At 43.5% G+C, this 11,359-nt stretch overlaps 1 long non-coding RNA gene across 1 annotated transcript; it reads left to right on the top strand.

Moving 5' to 3' along the window:
* The first annotated feature begins 758 nt into the window (after positions 1-758).
* Positions 759-6,676, top strand: LOC138751054 (uncharacterized). Its single transcript, XR_011349684.1, has 3 exons — positions 759-794; positions 3,342-3,587; positions 6,590-6,676. It is a non-coding gene; the product is annotated as an uncharacterized lncRNA (long non-coding RNA).
* Positions 6,677-11,359: the final 4,683 nt, after the last annotated feature.

Genomic DNA, 11,359 nt, shown 5'->3' with positions numbered 1-11,359 from the left:
ATGCAGTCATGCCCTGGGCACCCGACAGATGGAGACCTGCCGATAAATCAATGCATTTCTGTCCTGGACGAATGAGAGTGTGTGACCAGGGATTAAATCAATGCAGTTCTGTTCTGGGTGCACAAGACGGTGTGGCCAGGGGATAAATCAAGGCAGTGTTGTCCTGGGCGCACGAGAGGAGGTGACCAGGGCTTAAATCAGTGGAATCCTGTCCCGGGTGCATGAGAGGGTGAGACTAGTGGATGGATCAATTCAATCCTGTCACAGGGGAACATGAGAGTGAGACCAGTGGATAAATCAATGCATTTCTGTCCTGGACGAATGAGAGTGTGTGACCAGGGATTAAATCAATGCAGTTCTGTTCTGGGTGCACAAGACGGTGTGGCCAAGGGATAAATCAAGGCAGTTCTCTCACCAGCGCACGAGAGGGAGTGAACAGGGAATAAATCAATGCAGTCCTGTCCCGGGAGCACGAGAGAGTGAGACCACGGGCTCAAGTAGAGCAGCTGGTTAAGTTAGCACCAAGGCGTGGACCCAGGGAGAAGCGTCTCATAGTCCTGGAAGCACAGGAGCCCCACAGATCCGCTCCGATCCGGGTTCTGCAGATCCGCTCTGGGACCGGTACTGAATCACCTTCAGACCCCGACAGTCACTCACGCACACACACAGACTCGGGGAGATGTGCACTGTGCATGCATGCCTGAGAACCTCTGCCTGCCGCGTTATCCGGGCTGTTAACGTGATGACGTAAGAGCGACGTCATGGGCCGCGCGCTCTTTGACCGTCTGAAGATGGTGAAGATGCTCTTTAGTAGAAATGGTTCACACAAACTGGGTCAGAGGTGGCGGGGATGGGTGTGAGAGTGGGGTTGGGTGGGGTGGGATGGGATGGGATGGGGGTCGGGGTCGGGACCTGCGAGGGCGAGGGGGACCCACGAGGTTGAGTGGGTCGAGGACCTGAGCGGATGAAGGGGCCTGTGCTCCTTGATCTTCTGTCTGGGGCTGGCTGTGGTTGGCTGCGAGTAGGGCGGGTGACCTGGTTCTCTCTCTTTATCCGCCACAGCTCGTCAGCGCTGGCTGCGACATTCCTGGGGCCTGAGAAGATCTCGTCCGCTAGCAGGAGCTGGATGTCCTCCAGCATTTGTTCAAGGAAGGGTTGCTCAAACATCAGGCAGGGTTTGTTTCCTTCTGCCACTGTGAGCATCTCATCCATTAAAGCTGATGGGGCTCTGTCCCCCAGGCCATCGAGGTGCATCAGTCTGGCCGCGCACTGCTGACGGGAGAGTCCGAAGGTGCAGAGGAGGAGGTGGTTGACGGTGATGTACTTGCCCTCCTCAGGGATCGTGTCATCCACTCTGGCCGCTGTTTCTTCATTGAGGACACTCGCCATGTGGTAGAACATGGTGGAGTTCGAGATGATCTTCCGGAGTCTAATCTGTGCCTCCGCCTGCCCGAGCCATGTACGGGGCTCGTTGGTCCAGAAGGGGGGAGCTTTACTGAGACGGCGCTCATTGCCGAAGAGTCCATGTTTGGAGATCTGGACTGGTCGGGGTCACAAATGTAGTGGCTGCTACACACAGAAAACAACCACTAGACTCGGTGGGATTGTGGCAGGCTAGAAGAAGTCAGGAAACTGACTAAAAGCTGTCCTGTTTGCGCAGAATGCAAACTGCAATACTTCAATGCTCCGGAGGTTACTCTCATCAAGGCAACCTGACATTTTGAGAGGATTAGTTTAGATTTTGAAGGGCCGTTACCTTTCAACAACAAAAATGTACATTCCTGACTGTAATTGACGAATATTCCAGGTTTCCCTTTGGGATACCCTGCCCTGATGTCTCGTCAGTGTCTGTCATTAAGTCACTTGACAGAATTTTCAGCATTTTTGGTTTTCCCAATTACATTCATACTGATAGGGGCTCAGCATTCATGAGCCCTGAACTGCGGTGAGCCTTGCTACGAAAGGGGATTGCCACCAGCTGTACCGTATGCTACAACCTGCAGGGCAATGGGTAGGTTGAAAGGGCTAATACTACAGTCTAGAAGACTGTTAATCTTGCTTTAAAAACACATGGTTACCCTGTTACGTGGTGGCAGGAGGTGCTGCCTGAGGGGCTACATTCAGTGGCAGCTCTCCTGACATCTAATCAAGCACTTTTGAGCCACTATGAACTCTTCCCCAAGAGAATTAATCTGACCTTCCATGACTGTATTACTGTCAACTCGACAGCCTTTTAAAAAGTGCCTCCAGGTGAACATGGATTGTTTGCAGTAAAACTATCTTTTAACAGGACAAGATTTAACAGATCGAAGTTTACACTGCAGGTGATGCCATTGTGAAAAATACAGAAATAAAGACAGCTGCCTTCTATCATCCAGTCTTCCCAGGATTTGAATTGTTTCTATTTGTTAGAGAAAAGGAAAGGAATATTTATCCCCATACCTGAACCCTGTCCCCCTCAGACAGATGCTACTGCAAGAGCTGCTGTTATGAATCACCGTTGATTCAGAAATTGAAGTCTCGCCTGATAGGGGATAACTTCAGGGCCCTGCTCATTTCATTGAGCTCTGTAAACAGTAGGGATCCAGAATTATGAACCACCCCTGCTGGACAATTTCTTTGAACTGTACAACTTAATGCAATAATTTATTTGACCAAGGAGGAGTGGCACATCGCTCATCTGAGAAGCTAGGACTGACCAAAGGAAGGGACGCATTATCTCTCCACAAAATTCTCTTCAGGAAGTACACAAGTGCCTCCCTTTTGAGTGAATGGAGCAGTGGTTCTCAACCTTTATCTTCTCATTCACATCCCACTTCAAGTGATCCCTACGCCATGAGTGCTCTGTGATTAGTAATGAGAAGAAAATGTTTGAAAAACCCATTTTAATCAGTCCTCATTGACTCATGGAGTGCACAGTTTCAGAACTCCAAAGGAAATGGGCCAACAACCATTTTTCTCCGAGCAAAATAAGGTCTGGAACACTGATTCTCAACCTTCCCTTCCCAACCACACGCCACCTTAACCAATCCATGACACAGCACAGAGCACCGATGGCATAGTGGGTTGTGAGTGGAAAGAAAAAGGTTGAGAACCACTGGTATCAAGAGTGATTTTATAGAATTAATAAAAATATTGTCTTGTTATGATTGATTTGCCTGGGACCTTGAAGAATAAGTCGTCAGCAGGAACTGGGTTGAACTGAATCAAAGTTTTGCTGTTATTTGAAATGCTTATAAACCCGCAAGGCAGAACAGGGTTAAAATCCTAAGACTGAAGTGATATTTGTTGATCACCTATGTACAGCCACTAACCAAAGCACTGTCATTCCACACTCACAGGGGCAGGAGACTCAGAGATGTCTGGAGGAACCCACTGGAGTCAAGCAGGTGTCCCTCCTGCAGCCCGATGACAATGTGCTTTGAGGTAGAACAATGCTTGAAAATGCATCAAGAAGACCTAAACACTCCAATATCCTTTGAGCTGAGGACCAGCAATCAACTTGAAAATGAACAAGATCACATGATTTCTGAATCCATTGAAATGCAGCATCAGAGACAAAATTAACTAAACCAAATATGCAAACAGTAAGTGTTGCTATCTTTGTTGCTCTATTATACCCACATTTATCCTGTTTGTTTTAAGAAAATATTGACTTGACTTCTATTAAGATTTTGTTTTACTGATTTGAAGATGGGTTTAAAATTTCGACCCTGCTGTGGACTGCCTGAGGCACTGAGTTCAGGCCATGGTCCTCACTTTGTAGCCAAGATAAATGAAAAATTGGATCTTGGGTATTACTTAACTTTTGTAACTCCTTCCAAAATTAATCCCAATTCTGTCCCAAAGGGTCTTAATTTTGAAGATTCCCAGGTAGAACGTAAAGTAACTATTTCTTTATTCCAAATAAAACATTTATCTGAAAAATTAGAATTTAATCCATTCAATTTCTGTGGAGTAAGATCTTGTACCATTCTATGCCCAACATTAATTGTGTCCTGACAAAGTTCTAAAAAAATTTCCTCTTGAATATTTATTTTTAAATCTTTCTCCCATCTTTGTCTTGACTTCTGACCTCATTCCATTTTGCAAAGTTGTCTACATCACAGAAATGTCCAATTAAATTTGTTCAGTTAACATCAAATATGGACCCAAATATTCTCATAACTATGCCTTTAACTGATAATAGAATATTGTATTGTTCTGTATCCCATACCTACATTTCAATTGCTCAAATGTCATTAAAGTTGAACCTTTTATGCAGTGATTTTCAAACTTTTTCTTCCCACTCACCACAATATTGTATATACTGAGACCTTAAAGTAATGGTTCTCACATCCCACTTCGCCATAGATTAGTAAGGGATTCTAAAAGTAGTACATGACTGGGAAGGTTGAGAATCACTGCTCTGGACCTAATAGTTACCAAAATAGTTGTGGCCCATTTCCTTTGGTGTTATGAAACCGTGCATGTCACGAGTCAATGAGGGATGATTAAAACTTTCTTTCCACCCACAAACCATCTGAAGCAATCCCTTATTAATCGCAGAGCACCAATGGCAGAAAGGATTACTTAAAGTGGGATGTGAGTGGAAAGAAATGTTGAGACCTAATGTTTTATTGTCTTAATTCCTTTCTAAAACCAAATAACTGAAATATTTACTTGCAAATTTTTTTGACACAGAATTAAACATCAAAAAGAATCTGTTCAAATAGCTGATCTATATCAACCAGTGCATAGAATAGAGGAGTTGGGAAATGATGTTGAGACTGTAGAAGGCCAAATTTAGAGTACTGTGTGCAGTTCTGGTCACCAAATTATAAGAAGGATATCAACAAAATAGAGAGGGTGTAGAGAAGATTTACGTCAATGTTACCTGGGTTTCAGCATCTCGATTACAAAGAAAGATTGAGCAAATTAGGTCTTTATTCTTTGAATCATAGAAAGTTGAGAGGGGATTTGATAGAGGTATTTAAGATGACGAGAAGGATAGATAGAATTGATGTGGATAGGCTTTTTCCATTGTGAGTGGGATAGATTAAAACAAGAGGTTTTGAGTTCAAAGGCAAAAGTTCAGAAGTAACATGAGGGGGAATCTCTTTACTCAAAGAGTGGCGGCTGAGTGGAATGAGCTTCCGGGAGAAATAGTGGTGGCAGGGTCCATTTTGTCTTTTAAGGGAAAATTGGATTGGTATATGGATGGGAGGGGAATGCAAATAGGTGGGACTAGATGAGAGTATTTAGTTCAGTGTGGACGAGAAGGGCCAAATGACCTGTTTCTGTGCTGTGATTGTTATATGGTTAAAATGTGTGGCAGTAACTTGGAAGTCCAATGTGTATTTGGGAATGGGTCGTTGTATCCACCTTGAAATAATTACATATAATTGATGGAACAAATTTGAATTTTCTTTTTTAAAAAATTTGGGAACCGTATTTACCAAGTGTAGGAATTAAGTTGTAATCACCCAACCTGAACCTTCTGACTCCTAAAATCGAGAAAGTTAAGACGTTAGAATTTATTTGAGAGTTTTGCTCAATTTTTACCAGATGTTTTCTTTTTTCTTTTCTATTGGGTAGTGGGGAGGTGGGGGGTTTTTTTAAAATCATTTTGCATTAATGTTAACTTATTTTCAAGTAAGAAATTTATGTTTTTAATGCATATGTGAAATTAAATAAAAAATTTTTAAGGATGATGTAAATGAAGAACTGTTTCAGGAAATGGGGATTTTCCGCTACTCCCATTAACCCCAGGCAGCAGGAATGTGTGAATGAAAAACTAAACTGGCCAGATTGACTGAGGAAACACGGCTAGAGTTACCCAAAAAGTGCTCCCCTATCATTGATTTAATGCAGGTGACACTGAGGATTGTTGGGGCAGAGATGGTCCATGGACAGCCAATATGGACAGCTTGGGGAACAAAGCCCACAATGCCATTTTGGATGGATTACCTGATGAGAAACAAATATTAGAGAGAGAGACACACACAGACAAACACGCACACAGACAAACACATGCTCAGAGACCCACACATTCGCGCTACCGGCGCAGGTGCGCCCCGGCGCAGGTGCGCCCCGGCGCAGGCGCGCCCCAGCGCAGGAGCGCATGCTCAGAGACGCACACACCTACACTAATAGACCCACACACACACCCACACTCAGAGACCTACACAGAGACCCATACACACACTCGGTGACCCACACACACACACACACACACACACACACACACACACAGAGACAGACCCGCACACATAGACCCACACACACGTACACATAGACCAACACACACACACACACACATGCTCAGAGATACACACGCTCAGAGACCCACACACACACAGACACACACAGTCAATCATAGGATCTGCTTTGGTGTTGTTCAGCTGTGAAACTAGTGGCCATTTGGAGAATGCGTCTGCAGCGTTTAGGAAAGTCTCACCCATGAGTAGTCCAGCGAAGTCTACATGAATCTAATGCGAGGGTTTGGATGGTCATTATCATAGGTTAGCTTTGGCTTGTGCCATTTTTGGCTGCATTGTCTGACATACTTCACATTCTCTTACTGTTGTTTCAATGTCTCTGTCGATAGAGCACCACCAGACATGCATCCAGGCCAGTGCCTTCATTCGACCCATTCCCGGATGGTTGTGGTGGTCGGAGTGGATCAGCACCTAATTTGTTGTCATTAGTATTTCCTTTAGTTGATTGACTTTTTTATTTCTGTGTTCCAATACCACGTTTGATCTTTCTTGAGTAATTGGTTCAGCGGGATGCATAGGGTAGACATATTAGGGATATGTTTTTGGTAGTGATTAACAAGTGCTAGGAAAGACTGTAAATCCGATTTGTTAGTTGGGTACGGGGCCTTGTGAACGGCTTCTGTTCCTGCTGGATTCATTGTCGATTTTAAACCCAAGATGTGTTACTGAGAGGCGCGTAAAGGCATAGTTGTCCTTTCGTAACCCTGTTGTAGTCTGGTTAAAACCTTTTCAAGGTTTTGTAAGTATCCACTGTCGTTTGGCCCGTGATGATGACATCATCTAGGTAACGCCCAACTGAGAGTCCATGTCGTGATGGGGCCATGGTTGCTTGAAAAATCTCTGGTACTGCTGAAATTCTGTAAGACTTGCAGTTATAGGAGAAGAGTCCCAGATGGGACTGATTGTCACATATTCCCTGGAGTTTTCTTCTCCAATTCTATCTGCTGATAGGCTTAGGACAAATCTAGTTTTGTGAATTTTTGACCTCTGTTGAGTGTTTGGAAGAATTCTTCTGCCTTGGGCATTGGGTGTTCGGGTACTTTGAGTGATGGGTTGATGGTGACTTTGTAATCGCTGCAAATTTGAATCTCCCCGTTTACTTTTCGTACGGGTATGATGGGCGCTGCCCAATCGCTGTATTATATTGGTTCTAATGTGACTTCATACTTTTAGTCGGTTTAATTCAGCCTCAATTTTCCCTTTCATAGCAAATGGGACTATTCTGGCTTTTTAAAAAAATTTTTATTTTTCACACCATAAACCACATTGACCAAGATACATACATTTTCCTTTTCAAATATATACAGTGTCATTTTCTCCCCCCCCCATCCCACCCTACCTACCTCCCCCCCCCCATTCATTTAAAGTACAGAATCTAAGATACATTAAACCAGTCAAAAAATGTTGTCATTCAATAAAAATAAACAAGAAATTCCACTGAGTCAATTCTTTTCATTTCCTTCTCCTTTCGTTATTTTAGGTGGTAGATGTCCCCGGTAGGTTTTCTCGATTGTGTTTCATGTCTGGCTCCCATATTTGTTCAAATATTTCAATATTATTTCTTAAATTATATGTTATTTTTTCTAATGGAATACATTTATTCATTTCTATATACCATTGTTGTATTCTCAAATTATCTTCTAATTTCTAGGTTGACATAATCCATTTTTTTGCTACGGCTAGAGCTATCATAACAAATCATTTTTGTGCACCATCCAAATCAAGTCCAAATTCTTTGTTTTTTATGTTACTTAGGAGGAAGATCTCTGGGTTTTTTGGTATATTGTTTTCTGTAATTTTATTTAATATCTGGTTTAGATCTTCCCAAAATTTTTCCACTTTCTCACATATCATTGCATGAATTGTTGTTCCCATTTCTTTTTTACAACAAAAACATCTGTCAAATACCATTTATTTAACTTTTGAGGTGTAATGTATAGCCTGTGTATCCAGTTATATTGTATCATACGTAACCTCGTGTTTATTGTATTTCTCATAGTTCCAGAGCATAACTTCTCCCATGTTTCCTTCTTTATCTTTATGTTTAAATCTTGTTCCCATTTTTGTTTAGTTTTACCATTTGTTTCCTCATTCTCCCTTTCTTGCAGTTTAATATACATATTTGTTATAAATTTTTTGATTATCATTTTATCTGTAATCACATATTCAAAATTACTTCCTTCTGGTAAACTCAGACTGCTTCCCAATTTGTCATTCAGGTAGGATCTCAGTTGGTAGTATGCCAACACTGTATCTTGAGTTATATTACATTTATCCTTCATTTGTTCAAAGGATAGTAATTTATTTCCTGAAAAATAATTTTCTATTCTTTTGATCCTTTTTTCTCCCATTCTTTAAAGGAAAGGTTATCTATTGTAAAAGGGATTAACTGATTTTGCATCAGTAGGGACTGTTCTGGCTTTAAAGAATTTTGGTTCTGCATTATCTTTTAATTGCACCTTTGATTTTCCCCAATTCTTGGAAAACCACTGCGTGGTTGCTAAGGATTTGTTCGAATTCTGGCTGGGAGGTGTCCGTGTGGTTTACATTTAGTATTGAACCGATTTCCAGCCAGTCTAGGGAAATGTATTGTAGGCAGTTTCTTCTGAAGAGTGCTGGTCCCTGGCTATTTATGATGTAGAGAGACAGTGTTTTTGGTTGGTGTTGCTTGTTTTGTACTTGGACGGTACATTTTCCAAACACTGATTCTGTCTCCTGTAACTGATTTATTTGAGTTGTTTTCACCAGGAGTTGTGGAAGCAAACGTTCCTTGATGTGTAACGGCATTAAGGACACCACTGCCCCCGAGTCTCACTCCATCTTCAGGGGTTGTCTGTTTATTTTTAGCTCTATAAAGATTGCTGTGTCTCCTCTGTTTATTCCTCGGATGTGTAATATGTCAGGAGCTGAAATTTCAGGGGCCTGAGTGCTCCGCCACTCAAGGTCAGCTGTTGGGCTGTTATCATCTTTGTTGTTAGGTTGCCTCGCTCTCTCTGCAATTGTTTTGTCTTTAGCTGCCTGTTTATTTGCAGGCCACCTGCACTTTAGAAGCAGACATTTAGCTTTGATATGTCCTTCTATTTTGCCACAGTTGCATTTAGAATTTTTGAAGTAACAGTTTTCTGGTCGGTGGTTGTATTTCCCGCAACGGGAGCATGGATGGTGGGAAGACCTCCCGTCCAGTGGAGCACCACCGGGAAGCGGCGCCGTTCCCAGGCAACGCGTGATGCCAATCGCTGGTTTCTCCTCGGAAGGGAAGGGGGGCCCGTACCATCTTGTATCGGATGACTGGGGTGGCGATTCGGCCCATCTAAAATGGCCTGCTGCAGTGACTTTAAGGTGATTGGGGAAAGGTTGAGGGGAACATTAGGGGTGTGAGAGATGGGAAAATTGATCTAAAATTATGAACATGGAAGAAACTAAAGTTCATCAGTAAAATGGCTGTAACCAGTTCAAACAGGATAAGCTTGGGGCTTAGGATGCAGGAAAGCAGAGTCAGCACGATTAACATAAGAATCTTCTATCCTTTGTGACAAGACCATAGGACTAAGATAAGGAATGGTAAGGTACAATAGAATGTAGGAAGTTGAGGTAGTCTGGATCAGATAAGGGTCTCCTAGCCCTGGACAGAAGTACCAAGTCATACATTTCTAATTAGCTAACCATACACAGATTTATACATATGAAATTAGCCAACCCTAGATAGAATGAGTCAACTCTGCATATCAAGAGACTGTAGCCCCGAGAATCAGGAAGGTGTGAATAAGGACAATGACATGAAGGGACACCGACAGGATACCCCCCCCTGGTTCTCCAAGTATACTGAAATTGCACGTAGGCAGGCAGGATTGCCTAATGCCAAACCTCTCCAGCAGGAGGCAGAAGAATGTAAGGGGGAGGGTATTCCTACACTGAAATCAACTGTATAAAAGTTGGGTGAGCCCCAGTGTGTGTGTGTATTCCCAGGGTAAGGGGAAGCACCCAACTTTGCATTGTTGTAGTAATAAATGTTCTTTGTTCTCAATTTTTGTCTCGAGCAATTTCTTTAAAGGTACTTTAGTCCTAACAAATGGGGGCTCGTCCGGGATCACACTCCCTCCACTGACAGAGTGCCCCGACGACGAGAGTAGGTGCACCCCGGCTGATTCAGCTGGACTCACGGGCGACGGGTGGCTGGTCAGTGGAAGAAGCGAGTGATATCCGAGAAGAGGCATTGAGAACAAACGGCGGAAGGACGCGCGCTAGAGCAGTACTGCCAGAACTCGGTAAGAGTATTTTACTTGTTCCTAAGTATGGGAATAGCGGGCAGTAGAGATGAGAGTCCTGACACAGGACGTGACCACCAGATAGCTACGTACAGCCCGCTTGGGATGATGTTATCTGAGTGGGGCACAGGAAAGACCCGCGGTAAAGACAAACTGACGACGGTCAGGTATTGTTGTAATGAATGGGTGGGATACCCGGTTAAAGGGAGCTCCGTGTACTGGCCAAAATTCGGATCCGAGGATGAATGGATGTGTGAAGTTTGAACTTATGGCTCTATTAAAACCAGCCAGACAATGTTGAGAGCAGGGAATATGCAGCCTGCTGGCTCAAGGGATCCATTGAACAGCTGGTTTTGAATGAGAAAGAATCCAGGGATAAGAGAGAGGAGGAACCTCTTGTCCCTGAATCACAGGGTTGGGATGTGTTACATTCCCTCCCTCCACCCTATGTTCCTCCTATGCCAGCTCCTATCTTTCCTTCCCCTCCTATGACCTACCCTTCTGCACCTTCCCCACCTCCCCCACCACTAGAGAAGAGAGAAGAGAGCAGGAGTGGTATGATAACTTGCTCACAAAGCACTCGATTACCACCTCTGTTGGCAGGAGAGAGAGGTAACTTTAATTCAGAACAGCGTGAGACTCTTCAGGAAGAAAGGGCAGAACCCTTTGATTCATTTCCCAGGGAGCAGGAACCCAGACCTAATAAGCCAGAAACCAATTGGATGAGACCACTGCGGGAAGTTCCCATGGGAGAGGGTCTCGGTTTCGTAAATGTGCCCCTGACCAGTACTGAAGTGTGTAACTTTAAGAAAGAACTGACCTCCCTGATAGAAG

Source organism: Narcine bancroftii, unplaced genomic scaffold (assembly GCF_036971445.1).
Source record: "Narcine bancroftii isolate sNarBan1 unplaced genomic scaffold, sNarBan1.hap1 Scaffold_631, whole genome shotgun sequence".
NCBI lineage: Eukaryota > Metazoa > Chordata > Chondrichthyes > Torpediniformes > Narcinidae > Narcine > Narcine bancroftii.
This window is presented reverse-complemented; position numbering and strand designations above follow the sequence as displayed.